Source organism: Phyllobates terribilis, unplaced genomic scaffold (genome assembly GCF_046119375.1).
Source record: "Phyllobates terribilis strain yellow unplaced genomic scaffold, ASM4611937v1 Scaffold_5__5_contigs__length_657084704, whole genome shotgun sequence".
Classification (NCBI taxonomy): Eukaryota; Metazoa; Chordata; class Amphibia; order Anura; family Dendrobatidae; genus Phyllobates; species Phyllobates terribilis.
The window spans coordinates 75,030,078-75,044,859 of record NW_027362765.1 but is presented as its reverse complement, the minus strand read 5'-3'; the positions used below and the strand labels follow the sequence as shown (position 1 = coordinate 75,044,859).

Here is a 14,782-nt window from a genome sequence, read left to right as displayed (position 1 = left end):
GTATCAAATACTTATTTCATGCAATAAAATACAAATTAATTATATAGAAATCATAAAAAAATCCAGAAAATCACATTTTAATATTCTGTCACTCACAGTTGGAAGTGTACCTATGATAAAAAATGACAGACCACTCCATTCTTTGTAGGTGGGAAAACTTGCAAAATCGGCAGTGTATCAAATACTATTTTCCCCACAGTATCTGGACGGGGTGAATAGGTGCTTCACTGAATGCTGAACCTGGAAGTACTAGGGATGTGCTGCTTCAGTGCCAGCACCATACCCAGATCACACATCACAGGCACAAACTGTTCAGCCATTGGGCATCAAACTCTATAATAAACACCCCCTTTTACACATTATTACAGCCCCTCTGAGGAAACTGAATGTGAAACGGGCATCAATGGTGCCTTTGTTGTTGGTCATAGGATTCATTCCTGTGTCTGGTTCACAGCCGTGTTGTATATATTCCTATTATACTTGTATTTCTTCTACTGCTTTGCTGTGTTCAGATGTGCGGCCTTCACTCCTCTCATGAGGTGATTTACTCCGCGCTGACATAGGATCTGATCTATTGTACATATATTATATTGTGGTATTACAGTCACCTTTATCCCGTCTCTGTATCATGTAAATTTCCCCTTATTTTATGTCTTCATAGACTGATATATATATATATATATTCATGAGGTGAATTAATAATCCTTTATATTATTCTGTACAGCGACGATCTTCAGGCTTTACACTTCTCAGTCTCGTTCCTTGTAGGATTTATACATTTAGGACTTGTGAGAAAATCTGATGGAGTTTTAGGTCAAATTACTTCAGAAATGTGGAAAATTGTAAAGAGTTCAGGATCTTTCCAGCTCCGCTGTATATTCCAGTGGTCAGAGAGACCCCAACCTTCAGCCCATTAGGGTTTAGTCCTGTTCCCCCATCACACACTCCCTGCTCCCTCATTACCTCTCACCAGTGCAGGCGGCTTCTCTCACACGGAGCCTCAAAATGGAGACTGGATCCTCCCCTCCATGTGACTGATCACATGACTGTGACATCATCACAGGTCCTGTGCGCACAGAACAGTCATATATCCAGTGTGCGGCTCTGCAGGTGGAGGTCTGTGGAGATTCTCCATTACATTTCCCCTCAGACGTTCTCCTCCCTCAGTAATAATTATCTCATTATATTATTACATGGGATCTTTATGATGTTACATCGTCATCTTCTCCCCATTCAGGCCCCTATAATATCGGATCCTCTCTGTGGAGATCTTCTATACAAGAGAATTTTCCTGATTAACCCATCAAGGATGGATAGGGACAGGGACAAGATGGCGGAGAGGATATTACACCTCACCCTAGAGATCCTCTTCCGGCTTACTGGAGAGGTGAGAGATTCTGATGACGTCACATTACATCATTCTTATCTATGGGAATAACAGATGGACAGAACTGGAGAGGTGAGGACTCTGGAAATGTCTGTAGTGCGATTTATTAATGTGTCTCTCCATAACCAGGATTACACAGTAGTAAAGAATACCCCTAGTGAGCAATGTCAGGCCCCTGTGTCTGAGGGATGGGGAAGACCCCTGAGCCCAATCACAGGACCATCACCTCATTTTCTGATACATGAGGACATCAATGACCAGAAGATCCTAGAACTCACCTACAAGATGATTGAGCTGCTGACTGGAGAAGTGACACTGCTGGGACATTATACAGTAACGCTAGGAGGGGATCAGGGGGGTGACGGTATCATTGTATGTGTCAGGTTCCTATAGGATGTCAGGATATCCCCATTAGTGATGAGCGCCCATGCTCATTACTCGAGATTTACGAGCATGCTTGGGTGTTTTCAGAGTATCTTCGGCATGCTCAGGTGTTAGAGTCACTCGTGTGCATGATTTGCGACTGTTTGACAGCTTTAATACATGCAAGGAATGCCTGCTTCTTAGGCATTCCTTACATGTATTAAAGCTGTCAAACAGTCGCAAATCATGCACACGGAGTGACTCAAATATAACACCCGAGCACGCTGAAGATACTCTGCAAGCACCCGAGCATGCACGCCGAAAGTGTTAACAGAACATACATCACTAGTCACCATCTATATCTCCATGGAACAGTGGGAGTATTTAGAAGGACACAGATTCCCAGCCTCTCACATCACCAGGTAATAGACGGGACTAAATACACACGGCCTATAATTGTCTGTATGAAAATAATAAATTCTGTCCCTGAATGTGTTTCCTCCAGTTCTATCCAGTAAGAGGACAACACCAGAGAGATGTCCCCGTCCTCTTCTTCCACAGGACTGTAAACAAGAAGATCGCAATGTTCCTCAGGATCATCAGGTAGATGGAGAAAAGGTGTCATGAAATCTCCCCTATGATATGTAGAAAGCTGTGAAGGTCTTGTGTTCAGCCTTGTTTTATCTACCAGTATTCTACACTGAACAGCCAATTTACTGGAGACACCAACCTTTTCCTGATTGAAACTTTCCTAAATTAAAATTTGATCAGAGACTCGAGAGCACAGAAGAAAATCAAATGATCAGTTTCCTGTTGATCACCTGAAGTGTGAGTGTACATTACAAATGGAAAATTGAGTGATCTTATTGACTTGTTGAAATGATACTAAGAATATTATGATTGAGGAAAAGAATCCAGAGAAAGTGAATCTATGAATATAAGCAACTTATACAACAAAGGTATGAGAGGAGTTCACCTCCAGTCATTCTGAAGAACAATTGTGGCACCCTGCTGTGCACAGGTACCACAGAACCCAAAAGGGTGCATGGACGGACTTCTCCACAAGAGGCCCTCACTACATACAGACACCTCCACCCTTCCACCTCAGACCATCAGAGGTAGCCCTGATAGGGATATATATATGGAGGGTGGAGCCAGGCAGTTAGTCAGTTAGTTGTTCAGAGAGCATGCTGACGCTGAGAGCAGCGAAGATGCAGCGCGTCTGCTGCCGAGTTCAGAGGGCCCCCGAGTGTGGCCGACGGCAAGGAGGAGAGGAGTTGAAAGGGGCAGAGGAGCATCATAAGGCTCACCCCGATATACAAACCGGACACAGGGTCCGCGCCTACAGGGTCCTATATACCCAGCAGGGACCACCGGCATTCCAGGAGGACTACAAGTCCCTGGCCGACCTGAAGCTAGGCCCATTATAGGACCAGGAACCACGAAGGCCCCAGCATTACCAGTGATAGTGGTTGCCAGCAGAAGGTACTACTACCGAGCGACAGGTGAAGGAACAGCATGACACATAAGCTAGGCCCAGTTGTTATGATAGGCTACAAGCACTAAGGAAAGACAGGAGATCTGTCCCTACAATAGAACTAAGCTAGATCCCTACGATGTAACGGGGAACCTGATCCTGCGATCAGACCCGCTAAAGTCCTCAGCTAGTCTGAACGAAGACCTATAGATGTGAGGGAGGGATCCCTACAAGAACTAGGGACTGGGAGAAAGATGGACACCTCCTAGCAGAAATTGTAGCAGTAAAAAGACAAACACACAACATAGAACATAAAGGTCAAAAGACATAGCTAAACTGACTGAGAAAGGTACAAAGCACCTGGCTAGCTTAAGAGTAGAAATTACAATGAAGTCCAGCATGGCCAGAAGGGCGGAGCAGGATTAAATAGGCAAAAAGGTCATGTGACCAGCAAAATAGAAAAAAACTAACAGGAGAGTTCTAACACCAGTTGCAGGCTGGCCAGGAGCATACAGTGAGGCAGACACGGACCAGAAGGCCTTATACCCGCTCACTGGGGAGAAGTCCTGAAGTGCACCCATCCTACTGAGTACCCTGGACCATACCTGACATCCACACCAGTAAAGGTATCGAAGCAAATCCCCTGTCTCTGTCAGTTACTCCTGCTGTGCCATTCCGCCTGCACTACAGGTCCCAGCATCACCACCCACCAAACTCCACACTGCCCCGGGGGCCCGCTCCACCTGAGGGGAGCAGAAACACCTCAGCTGCCATCCCATCACCCCCCGGAGGTCTGCAGCAGCGCTGGTAAACCTTACCAGGTACCACAGGTGGCGTCACGAACTATTTACTTTATTTTTATTTTCTATCCAAGTTACAATCCCCTTTTTGGTTGACCGCCCTGGGCCACCGGGTACTGTGTGCCGTAATTGAACTGTGTTTGTACTGTGGTGAAGATCGCCACCATTACCGCGTCGCCGCGCGGGAAGAAGAGGTGCGTAACCGCGGGAATCAGAGAGGCGTGACAGTAGGAAGCGCGCGAAGCTCAAGCCCCGCCTTGTGCTCTGACGCAGCACCAGGAAGCGTCAGGTCCTGGAAGGAGACCGTCATCTGCGGAACTGCGGCCTTCTCGATTAAAGTAAAGGAGGTAAGCTACGGTTCACTAGGGGGGCGCAACCTTGGCCGGAGCACCGGTTAACGCTCCTGATGCTCAACTCGTGCCCGGCGCTGCTCAGGCCGGAGCGACCGCCCCACCAGCAGGGATCGTGACTCCGTTGATACCCATGGCCCTGCCGTATATCCCTGGAACAAAATGGCTTCCCCAGTATGATGGCAAACCAGACACCCTGTATGGCTTCAAGAGAAAAATATGCGGTGTACTGGACATGTATTCTATGACTGGTAAGCAGAGAGCCGCTGTTGTGCTGGGACAATTGACTGGTTCCGCAGAGCGGGAAGTTGAAACCTGGCCAGCCGCAGACCAGGAATCAGTATCCATTATCTTTAAGAGACTGCAAACTGTCTTTGAAAGCCGCACTGAGACAGATCTCCAGATGAGGTTCTACCACTGTGCCTAGAAACCTGAGGACAGTATCCGGGACTACGCCTGGCGCTTACAGGAAGCCCTGCGGGCCCTGAAACGGGTTAGTCCAGCCAGCATACAAGATGAGAATAAAATGCTGACGGAATAGTTCATCCGGGGGTTGAGGTCCCAGGTGGAGAGCAGAACTGTACGATGGTGGGCTTTAGATCATCCAGACGCCACCTTTGACACCCTGAAGGACATGGCTATTAAGGGTCTACAGCCCCTGGAAACATCAGGGACTGTTATCCAGCGTTACCAGGGTGGGGCCACCCCAGTGGCCACAGCACCCACTGCTCCTTCATTGACGGCTGAAACAAAAATGCAAACAGTGCCCCCTAGCGAGCTGGGCAGCCTGCGCTCTGAAGTGCGTCAGCTAAGTAAAACCCTGGCCACTGTCCTGAGCACCCTGCAGCTACAGACGGAGCCCGATCTGGAAGGAAGGATCCTTCTCTCCAACAGCCCTGAGGATGTCCCCTGGATGGGGAGAAGAAGGAGGACAACGCCACCCCGTAGGAGGACAACGCCACCCCGTGGGAGGACCAACGACCAACGTCGCCCTCCAGGAGACTTCATCTGCTACCATTGCCACAAGGCAGGCCACACAGCGCGGAACTGTTCTTTAAACGGGCAAACCCTGGGGCCCAGGGCCAACACCCAGGAGTAGATCAACCAGGCCCATCAAGCTGGTACCATCGGTTTGTAGGAGGAAGGCCTTTCCTGTCCATCGTGCTGGACGGCATAGCAACACCTGCATTACTGGACACCGGCTCACAGGTAACCATCATATCTGATGTCCTCTACAAAAGGTACTGGTCCGTAGATGAACTCCAGCCACCAGCCCCGAACCTCTATGTGTATGCCTCTAACGGCCTTCCTCTTAACCTAGTAGGGATTAAGGACATGACAGTGAAGGTGGGGAGAGCGGAACTAAAGGACCAAGGACTGATTGAAGTGGAATCTAACCCTGGTGATACAGACTTGTATATGATACTTGGTACAAATATTGTTGGTAACTGTTTGGGAGAAGTGTTGTTTTTGCTCCAACAGATTGCTGACACTGCCAAACCAGGGCAGAGGAAGGTGCTCCAGAGAGAGATTCAAGCCCTCCTGTACCAGCAACAGGTAAAGCTAACAGGTGGTGAGATTGGTAATGTACGGGTGACAGACCCGATACCCATTGTAATTCCCCCAATGAGTGAAATGCTGATTTGGTGTAGGGCAGCAATAGGTCTCAAGGGACAGAACTACCAGGCGGTAGTGGAGCCCATTAGCTCAGAGCACAGACCTACACTCCTAACTGCTAGAGGGGTAGTTGATGTACGCAATGGGATGGTACCCATACGTCTCCTAAATTGTGGGGAGGAGGAAGTTAAATTGCCAAGATACACCACTGTTGCCAGGTTGTATACTGTGAATAATGATGCCATACACACAGTGGAATCCTTGACCCCACCAGATACAGTGGAGGACAATGACTCCGAAGCTCAGCTGGAGGATTGGTGTCAACAGCTCCATGTTGGGACTGACGCCACTCCTGTCCATCAGAAACACGGTGTTTACAGAGTGGTTCAGGAATATGAGCAAGTGTTTAGTAAACACCCACTTGACTTTGGAAGGGTTAAAGGGGTACAACACCACATACCCACCGGTAACCATCCACCCATCAAGGAGCGTTACCGACCCATACCACCATCACATTATCAGAAAGCCAAGGAAATGTTACACGACATGAAAAAGGCAGGGGTAGTATGGGATAGCTGTAGCCCCTGGCAGCTCCCCAGGTCCTGGTCAGGAAAAAGGACGGTGGCATGAGGATGTATGTAGATTATAGACAGATTAATCGCATAACACATAAGGATGCATACCCTTTGCCCCGTATAGAGGAATCCCTGGCTGCACTAAAATCTGCCAATTACTTCTCTACACTGGATCTCACTAGCGGGTACTGGCAAGTCTCTGTTGCTGAGGAAGACCGGGAGAAGACGGCCTTCACCACACCGATGGGACTGTGCGAGTTCAACAGTATGCCGTTTGGGCTCTGCAACGCACCCGGAACATTCCAGAGGCTGATGGAGTGTTGCTTGGGACACCGGAACTTCGAGACAGTGCTGCTGTACCTGGATGACGTTATCGTGTACTCGAGGGCATATGAGGACCATCTGAAGCACCTGGCGGAGGTATTTGAAGCATTGTCCCGGTATGGGATGAAACTAAAGCCTTCTAAATGCCACTAGCTCAAGCAGAAGGTTCAGTACCTGGGGCACGTAGTCAGCTTGGAGGGAGTAGCACCAGACCCGGAGAAGGTCACTGCCATCCAGAAGTTGCCTGAACAGAGAAGCATCAAAGAGGTACGGCAATTCCTGGGACTGGTCGGGTACTACAGGAGGTTCATAAAGGACTATACCAAAAAGGTAGCACCTCTACAAGACCTCCTGGTAGGACAGTCTAAAAGAGGGAAGAGTCCCCCATTCCAGTGGGGCAAAGAACAGGCTGAATCCTTTGCAGTAATGAAGGAAATCCTGACTGGTGAAGAAATCCTGGCTTACCCTGACTACAGCCAGCCTTTCCTGCTGTACACCGACGCCAGAACGAGGGACTGGGAGCTGTATTGTCCCAGAAGCAAAATGGAAGAGAGAAGGTAATTGCGTATGCCAGCAGGAAGCTACGCCCTACCGGAGAACTACAGTTCCTTCAAGCTGGAGTTCCTGGCCTTGGTCTGGGCTATCACTGAAAGGTTCAAGCATTACCTAGCCTCAACTAAGTTTACAGCTTTTACTGACAACAATCCCTTGACACACCTGGAGACAGCCAGGTTGGGAGCCATGGAACAGCGTTGGGTGGCCAGACTGTCAAATTATCAGTTCACCATCAAGTACCGGGCAGGTCACAAGAACACCAGTGCTGATGCCCTGTCAAGGATGCCTCACCAGTCAGACACCGAGGATGAAGTGGATGATTTAGAGGAAGTTGAATTACCTGCTTTCCACAGAAGCGGAGTGGTCCATGAGCAACACGTCACCAGAAGACGTCAGGGAAGGACGCTGAATCCTCTACCCCACCACAGTTGGAAGGAGACCCTGGACAGTGACCCGGTTGTCAGCCTTATCAAAAGACTGATCACCCAGGAAGGTTCCCACCTGGAGAAGGATGCTCCTCCACAAGCCAAGCAACTGTGGAATGAAAGAAGCCGGCTGTTCATCTACAGAGAGAAGCTGTGCAGAAGATATGTCAACCCCAAGACCCATGAATGGTGTGGCAGATTGTTGTACCCAGGACAGATATCCAGATGGTGTTGGAAGCGTATCACGATCAAGCAGGTCACTTTGGCTGGAAGAAGCTGGAAACCCTGCTGAAGGACCGGTTCTACTGGGTTGGAATGCGGAGCTCCATAGAGAGGTGGTGCCGGAATTGTGGGCCCTGTAGCCTCAGAAGAAAAGACTACGGCAGCCAGAAAGCACCCTTGCAGTCCATCAAGACAACCCAGCCCCTGGAGATCGTCGCTCTGGATCACGTCAAGCTGTCACCCAGCAGGTCAGGCTAGTCCTATGCACTGACCATGGTGGATCACTATTCCCGGTTCCTGGTGGTAGCCCCTGTCAAGAACCTGACAGCAGAAACTGCAGCAAGAACATTCCCAGCATACTTCTGCAGGCCCCATGGATACCCGGACAAAGTGCTGACGGATCAAGGCCCTGCCTTTGAAGCCGAGCTGTTTAAAGAATTTTGCCACCTGTACGGATGTAAAAAGATCCGAACTACGCCGTACCACCCTTAGACCAATGGTTTGTGTGAGAAAATGAACAACATCGTCATAGACCTGCTGAAAACCTTACCCTTGGATGAAAGAAATCAGTGGCCAGACAAACTACCTGACCTGGTAGATCTGTACAATCACATACCTGTGAGTTCTATAAATTGTACCCCAGCGTACCTCATGAGAGCAAGACCCGGAAAATTGCCCATGGACCTGGAACTCGGAGTGGTAGAACTGGAAGCAGATATGTCCACTGAAGACTGGGATACAAATCGGCAAGAGCAGTACAGGAGAGTACAGGCCTGTGTCGAAGACAGTCTGAACAGAGTAAGGGAAAGACAGGAAGAACAGTACAATAAACATGCACCAGCAGAACCTTTGGCACCTGGAGAGATAGTGCTAAAGCGGAAGAGAAGAAGTCACAAGCTCGATGACCAGTGGGAAAGAGAGCCCTACACAGTGCTGAACTCCAGATTTGACAACAGTAAAACTTGCCTGATTAGCAAAGATGGAGGAAAAACAGCAGCAACAGTCTCAAGAGACCATCTGAAAGTGTGCCCAAGTCTACTGAAGACAACGGAAGAAGTGCCTCCTATAGCACCGGAAGAACCCAATGAAGAAGTGCTTCACACAGTTCTAGGAGATTTCCCTGCGGACTGGCCTCAACTTGATGGAGCAGTGATTATACCCGTAATACACTTCTATCAGCCACAAGAAGAACCTGTGAGCGCCCTGGAAGAACCTGCTCAGGAACAGGAAGAGTCCCCAGTCAGAGGAGGATCACCCGTTGAAGCAGAGCCTGAAGGTCCAGTGGACAGTGCACTTGCCAGTTCCATAGAGAGATTGAGGCAGTTTTATAATCTACCAGCACGTACACCTGCTAGATTAACAGAAAGTGCATGCACAGACACTAGTAACACCCCAGTGCTACGAAGGGCCACACGCAGCACGCAAGGACAAATCCCTGCCAGGTTTAGGGAATAAGCACAAAGTGCCTACATTAAAAATAGTTACCCAGTGGGGTATTGTCTATTGTTTATTGTGTAAACTGAAAATATATGTGCATTTAGTTACCCGTGAGGGTATACACTGTGTTCAAAATTATTATGCAAAAAGTGTTTAGGAGTGATAAGGTAAGAATTTTTTTGTTTGTCAGTTAAACTCATTGATGGTGATGTGTGTCAGGGCTCTTTATATCACTGTAAGCAATTGCAGACACCTGTGCTAGATAGTTTGGCAGGTGTGTCCAATGAAAGGCAAAACTACTTAAGAAGGCTGTCCCACATTATTAAGCAGCCTACATTTTCTGCCAAAATGGGAACGAAAAAGGATGTGTCGGCTGCTGAGAAGCAACAAATTGTGGAGTGTTTAGGTCAAGGCATGACTACAATCAACATTGCCAAGACACTTCATCGTGATCATCGCACAATCAAGAAGTATGTAGCTGATTCACAGTACACACGTGTGCGTGCTGATAAGGGAAAATTGAGGACTCTTTCCTACAGGCAATTACGTCAGGTTAAAAGAGCAGCGGCAAAAAAGCCTTGTCATAGCAGCAGACAAGTTTTTGAAGCTGCTGGTGCCTCCAACGTCCCCCGAACAACAAGATGCAGGGTCCTTCAGAGGTTTGCAGCTGTGCGTAAGCCATCCTGTCGACCTCCTCTATCCACTGCACACAAGCAGAAACGGCTCCAGTGGGCCAAACAATACATGAAGACTGACTTCAAAACTGTTTTGTTCACCGATGAGTGCCATGCAACGCTCGATAGTCCAGATGGATGGAGTGGAGGATGGCTGGTTGATGGACACCCCATGCAAACACGGCTACGGTGCCAACAAGGAGGAAGTGGTGTAATGTTTTGGGCTGGAATCATGGGGAGAGAGATTGTCGGCCCCTTTAGGATCCCTGAAGGGGTAAAGATGAACTCCATAATGTATGTTGAGTTTCTCAAACAGCACTCCCTGCCATGGTTCAAGAAGAAGAACCGTGCATTCCGCAGCAAGATCATTTTCATGCATGATAATGCACCGTCTCATGCTGTACATAACACATCTGCATCTCTGGCTGCTATGGGCATAAAAGGGGACAAACTTATGGTGTGGCCCCCATGCTCCCCTGACCTCAACCCCATTGAGAACCTCTGGAGCATCATCAAAAGGAGTGTCTATGATGGCGGGAGGCAGTTCACATCTAAGCAACAGCTCTGGGAGGGTATTCTGTCCTCATGCAAAACAATTGAAGCAGAAACCATCCAAAACCTGACAAATTCAATGGACGAGAGAGTTCAGAAGCTACTTTCGAACAAGGGGTCCTATGTTCAAATGTAACATCACCTAGAATAAAGTTTTGAGTTGAAAACTGTTTGATTTCAGTTTGTAATAACCTGCTAATGCTTATAATTTCAAAAATGACCATTTTTTTGTTCTTTATTAAAATGAAAAGGTTGAAAACTCTGCTGTGCATAATAATTTGGAACATGCATTTTGAGTGCAGTTTGAGTGTTTTATTTTTTAAAACATATGCTGTTATCATAGGCAGTTTGTAGAAAAACCTTAATTATTGACTGGAAAATTACAATGACTGCAATTCTTATAGGTAATTTGGGAAAATCTGAGAAAATATTATTTGCATAATAATTTTGAACACAGTGTAAAGACTTGTAGGCTGAGGACTGTGAGCAGCCAAAAAATGTCCTTGTAAATAGTTGCACTCATCAAAAGTGCCCCCCTTTATTTGACCACAGAACAAAAATCCGTTTGGCGTGGCCGAAGACGTGGTCCATCACCTGGATCACTTATGCCCTGTAGCCACGCCCAGGGCCTATGTTGAGGGTTTACAGGCGGGTCCTTCTTGTTACCCTTGTTACACTTTCTTCGGTGAAATGGACACCTGGTTACGGGACTTACTGTAACTTAATTATTGTTATTGTTGTTATTATTACTGTTATTGTTCTAACCTGTTACAAAACGCTTCAGTCCAGGAGTACTGAATTGTACTAGGGGGGAATGTGGCACCCTGCTGTGCACAGGTACCACATAACCCAAAAGGGTGCATGGACGGCCCTCACTACATACAGACACCTCCACCCTTCCACCTCAGACCACCAGGGGGAGCCCTGATAGGGATATATATATATGGAGGGTGGAGCCAGGCAGTTAGTCAGTTAGTTGTTCAGAGAGCGTGCTGACGCTGAGAGCAGCGAAGACGCAGCGCGTCTGCTGCCGAGTTCTGAGGGCCCCGAGTGTGGCTGACGGCAAGGAGGAGAGGAGAGAGGAGTTGAAAGGGGCAGAGGAGCATCATAAGGCTCACCCCGATATACAAACCGGACACTGGGTCCATGCCTACAGGGTCCTATATACCCAGTAGGGACCACCGGCATTCCAGGAGGACTACAAGTCCCTGGCCGACCTGAAGCTAGGCCCATTACAGGACCAGGAACCACGAAGGCCCCAGCGTTACCAGGGATAGTGGTTGCCAGCAGAAGGTCCTACTACCGAGCGACAGGTGAAAGAACAGCACGACACATAAGCTAGGCCCAGTTGCAGGCTGGCCAGGAGCATACAGAGAGGCAGACACAGACCAGGAGACCTTATACCCGCTCACTGGGGAGAAGTCCTGAAGTGCACCCTTCCTACCGAGTACCCTGGACCGTACCTGACATCCGCACCAGTAAAGGTATCGAAGCGAATCCCCTGTCTCTGTCAGTTACTCCTGCTGCGCCATTCCGCCTGCACTACAGGTCCCAGCATCACCACCCACCAAACTCCACACTGCCCCGGGGGCCCGCTCCACCTGTGGGGAGCAGAAACACCTCAGCTGCCATCCCATCACACCCCGGAGGCCAGCAGCAGCGCTGGTAAACCTTACCAGGTACCATAGGTGGTGTCACGAACTATTTACTTTCTTTTTATTTTCTATCCAAGTTACAATCCCCTTTTTGGTTGACCGCCCTGGGCCACGGACCGGGCCAGCCACTGTGACATATCCCCCCCCAGCATCCATAGGCCCGGCTGCCAAGTACCCCATTGCCCCGGGAGCGCGTCACAATCAGTTCACATGCACTTACTTTGCAGCTGACCACAACACTGGTAAACAAATAAAGTGTCCAAAAGAATACCTACATCACGGAAGCTTACTTAGGTTTTGATGCCAACCAATGTCATCCTTTTATGGCAGATAGACGTATGAATGCAATTGTTGACCGCTCTTGTGAGGGTGAATACTGCTGTGCTTGATATGTGTATGTTGTACATTTGAAAGTCCATATACATGATCTGAATGAAAAGGTGACAACACTGAGATCCATACACAACATGGAACAGAGTTTGCTTCCACCTGCACAGGTGCGTGTTGGGGTAGATATGGGAGAGGATGGTAGCATGGAGTGGCAAGACAGTGAGGCAGCTAGCTGGGTAACAGTTATAAGGCGGGAATAGTGTCTGGGAGGCTTGTCCTGATCTGGCACACCCCAACAAGTTTGCTAACTTGGCAGATGAATGGTGTGTCAGTACAAGGGTAGCACTGCTGCAGCAAGATATGTCCTCTGAAGGAGTGCCAGGGGAGTGGCTGCTCCAGTAAGAGGAGTGCAGAGCAGGCCAGACAGGTGCTGGTAGTGGAGGATTCAATTATTAGGTAAACCGAGAGGGTAATCTTTCAGAACAACCGGGATCACTTTACGGTGTGTTGTCTTCCTGGCGTTCAAGTTTGTCATGTCCCATGATTTGGTAATCGCACAGACAGTATTTTATTGTCATTGCGTTTTTGTTATGTTGCTATGCTATAAGGTTTGAACTATCTAGAAGTTTGTCTTTCCTCTCTCCCTGATGTAGATCTGATGCCAGTATCCCTGCCCTTCTTCTCCATTCTTCTTCCTCATTACTGTCTATCAGCCATCTTTAGAAACCCATGTGTTTGCAGTCCTGTTTCTGAAAAGTCATTTTTACCTGCTGTATGTGTATATCTACAAGAAATCAGCTGGAAAATAAACCTTCTTCTGGAATCTTTATACGTGCCTCCTACAGTCGATGTCAAGCTATCTGAGGACATCACTCTGTGTGAGTAACGGTTGAAATAGGCAGTCTAGAAACGGTGTCTCAGCACCCTACACTTGCAGCTTAGTTATGGAGTCAAAATAGTAAAAAAGACTTTTGCCAGATACATCTCTAAAGTAAGTCTACAGCTTCTATAAAGCTACAGAACAGTCATCAAGCATCTACTTACAACATATAAGAAATCATTCAGTGTGTGTAAGCATAATAGCACAGTCAGAGGCGTAGCTAGGGCTTTGGTTCGGGGGTGTGTGTGTGTGTAGGGGGGGGGCGAAACTTCTGGGTGGGCCCCTAACCAGGTAACCCTGATTACAACAATGGTGGCGCACCCTAATAGAGGATATAGGAAAACCTCAGCAGATGGCCGCGCTGTTACTAAAAATAATCTCTATACGAAGACCAGTACTGATATTACAGCCATATGGTGACATATATTGATAGATACCAGTCCTGCAGAATATATAAGAGATTATGACTCGCCCCCTGGGCCGTGGGGCACGCGGATCCGGGCAGTAGGGTAGTAGTGGCGGCCCGGTCCCACGGCTCAGGGTGGTCAGACCAATAGTAGTCTGCTATGTGCTGTTGATAACGTCTGACTACGCCACCCGTGGATTGCGGTTATTAGGAACCGCCCCTGCAGGGCAGACCGCTGGGGCTGATGGTGTATGCAGCTGAGATGGCGTGACTCCCCACGGGAAGAGTGCAGCCCCAGGGCAGTGTAGTGGATGGTGGGAGTGATGGTGGTGAGAGTCCCAGTATCGGTAGTGCCGGAGGAGCGAAAAAGCACACGGACAACGTACTGCAGTCCAGGGTCTTTACTCACGGTTAATATCCAAGTCACTTCAGCTGGCAATGACTGCCCGAGCCGTGCTGCGTCCACCAGGTGAGGGGCTCGGTCAACTCCCAGGCAGCTCAGAAGTATGGCTCAGGACCCCCTTCAATCCTTCCTCTAGCCTGCCTCACCAGTGACCCACTTTTGTCCAGCTTCTGCGAACTTGTGCGGGTAAACGTGGATCCCGTTCCCCGCTGTTCTATATGGTGCCTTCCTAGCAGGTTTAATGAGGTGTCGCACCAATAAATGATCACGACGTCCGGTCTTTGGCTGAGGGTAGTTTCTCCTCCACCAACTTGGGATCCGGCACCCTTAATCTGCCTGACCCTTCACCC

At 48.6% G+C, this 14,782-nt stretch overlaps 1 pseudogene; it reads right to left on the bottom strand.

Annotated features, from left to right (window-relative positions):
* Positions 1 to 1,081, bottom strand: part of LOC141271469 (uncharacterized) — a 524,545-nt pseudogene extending 523,464 nt beyond the window's left edge.
* Between the last annotated feature and the right edge of the window lie 13,701 nt (positions 1,082 to 14,782).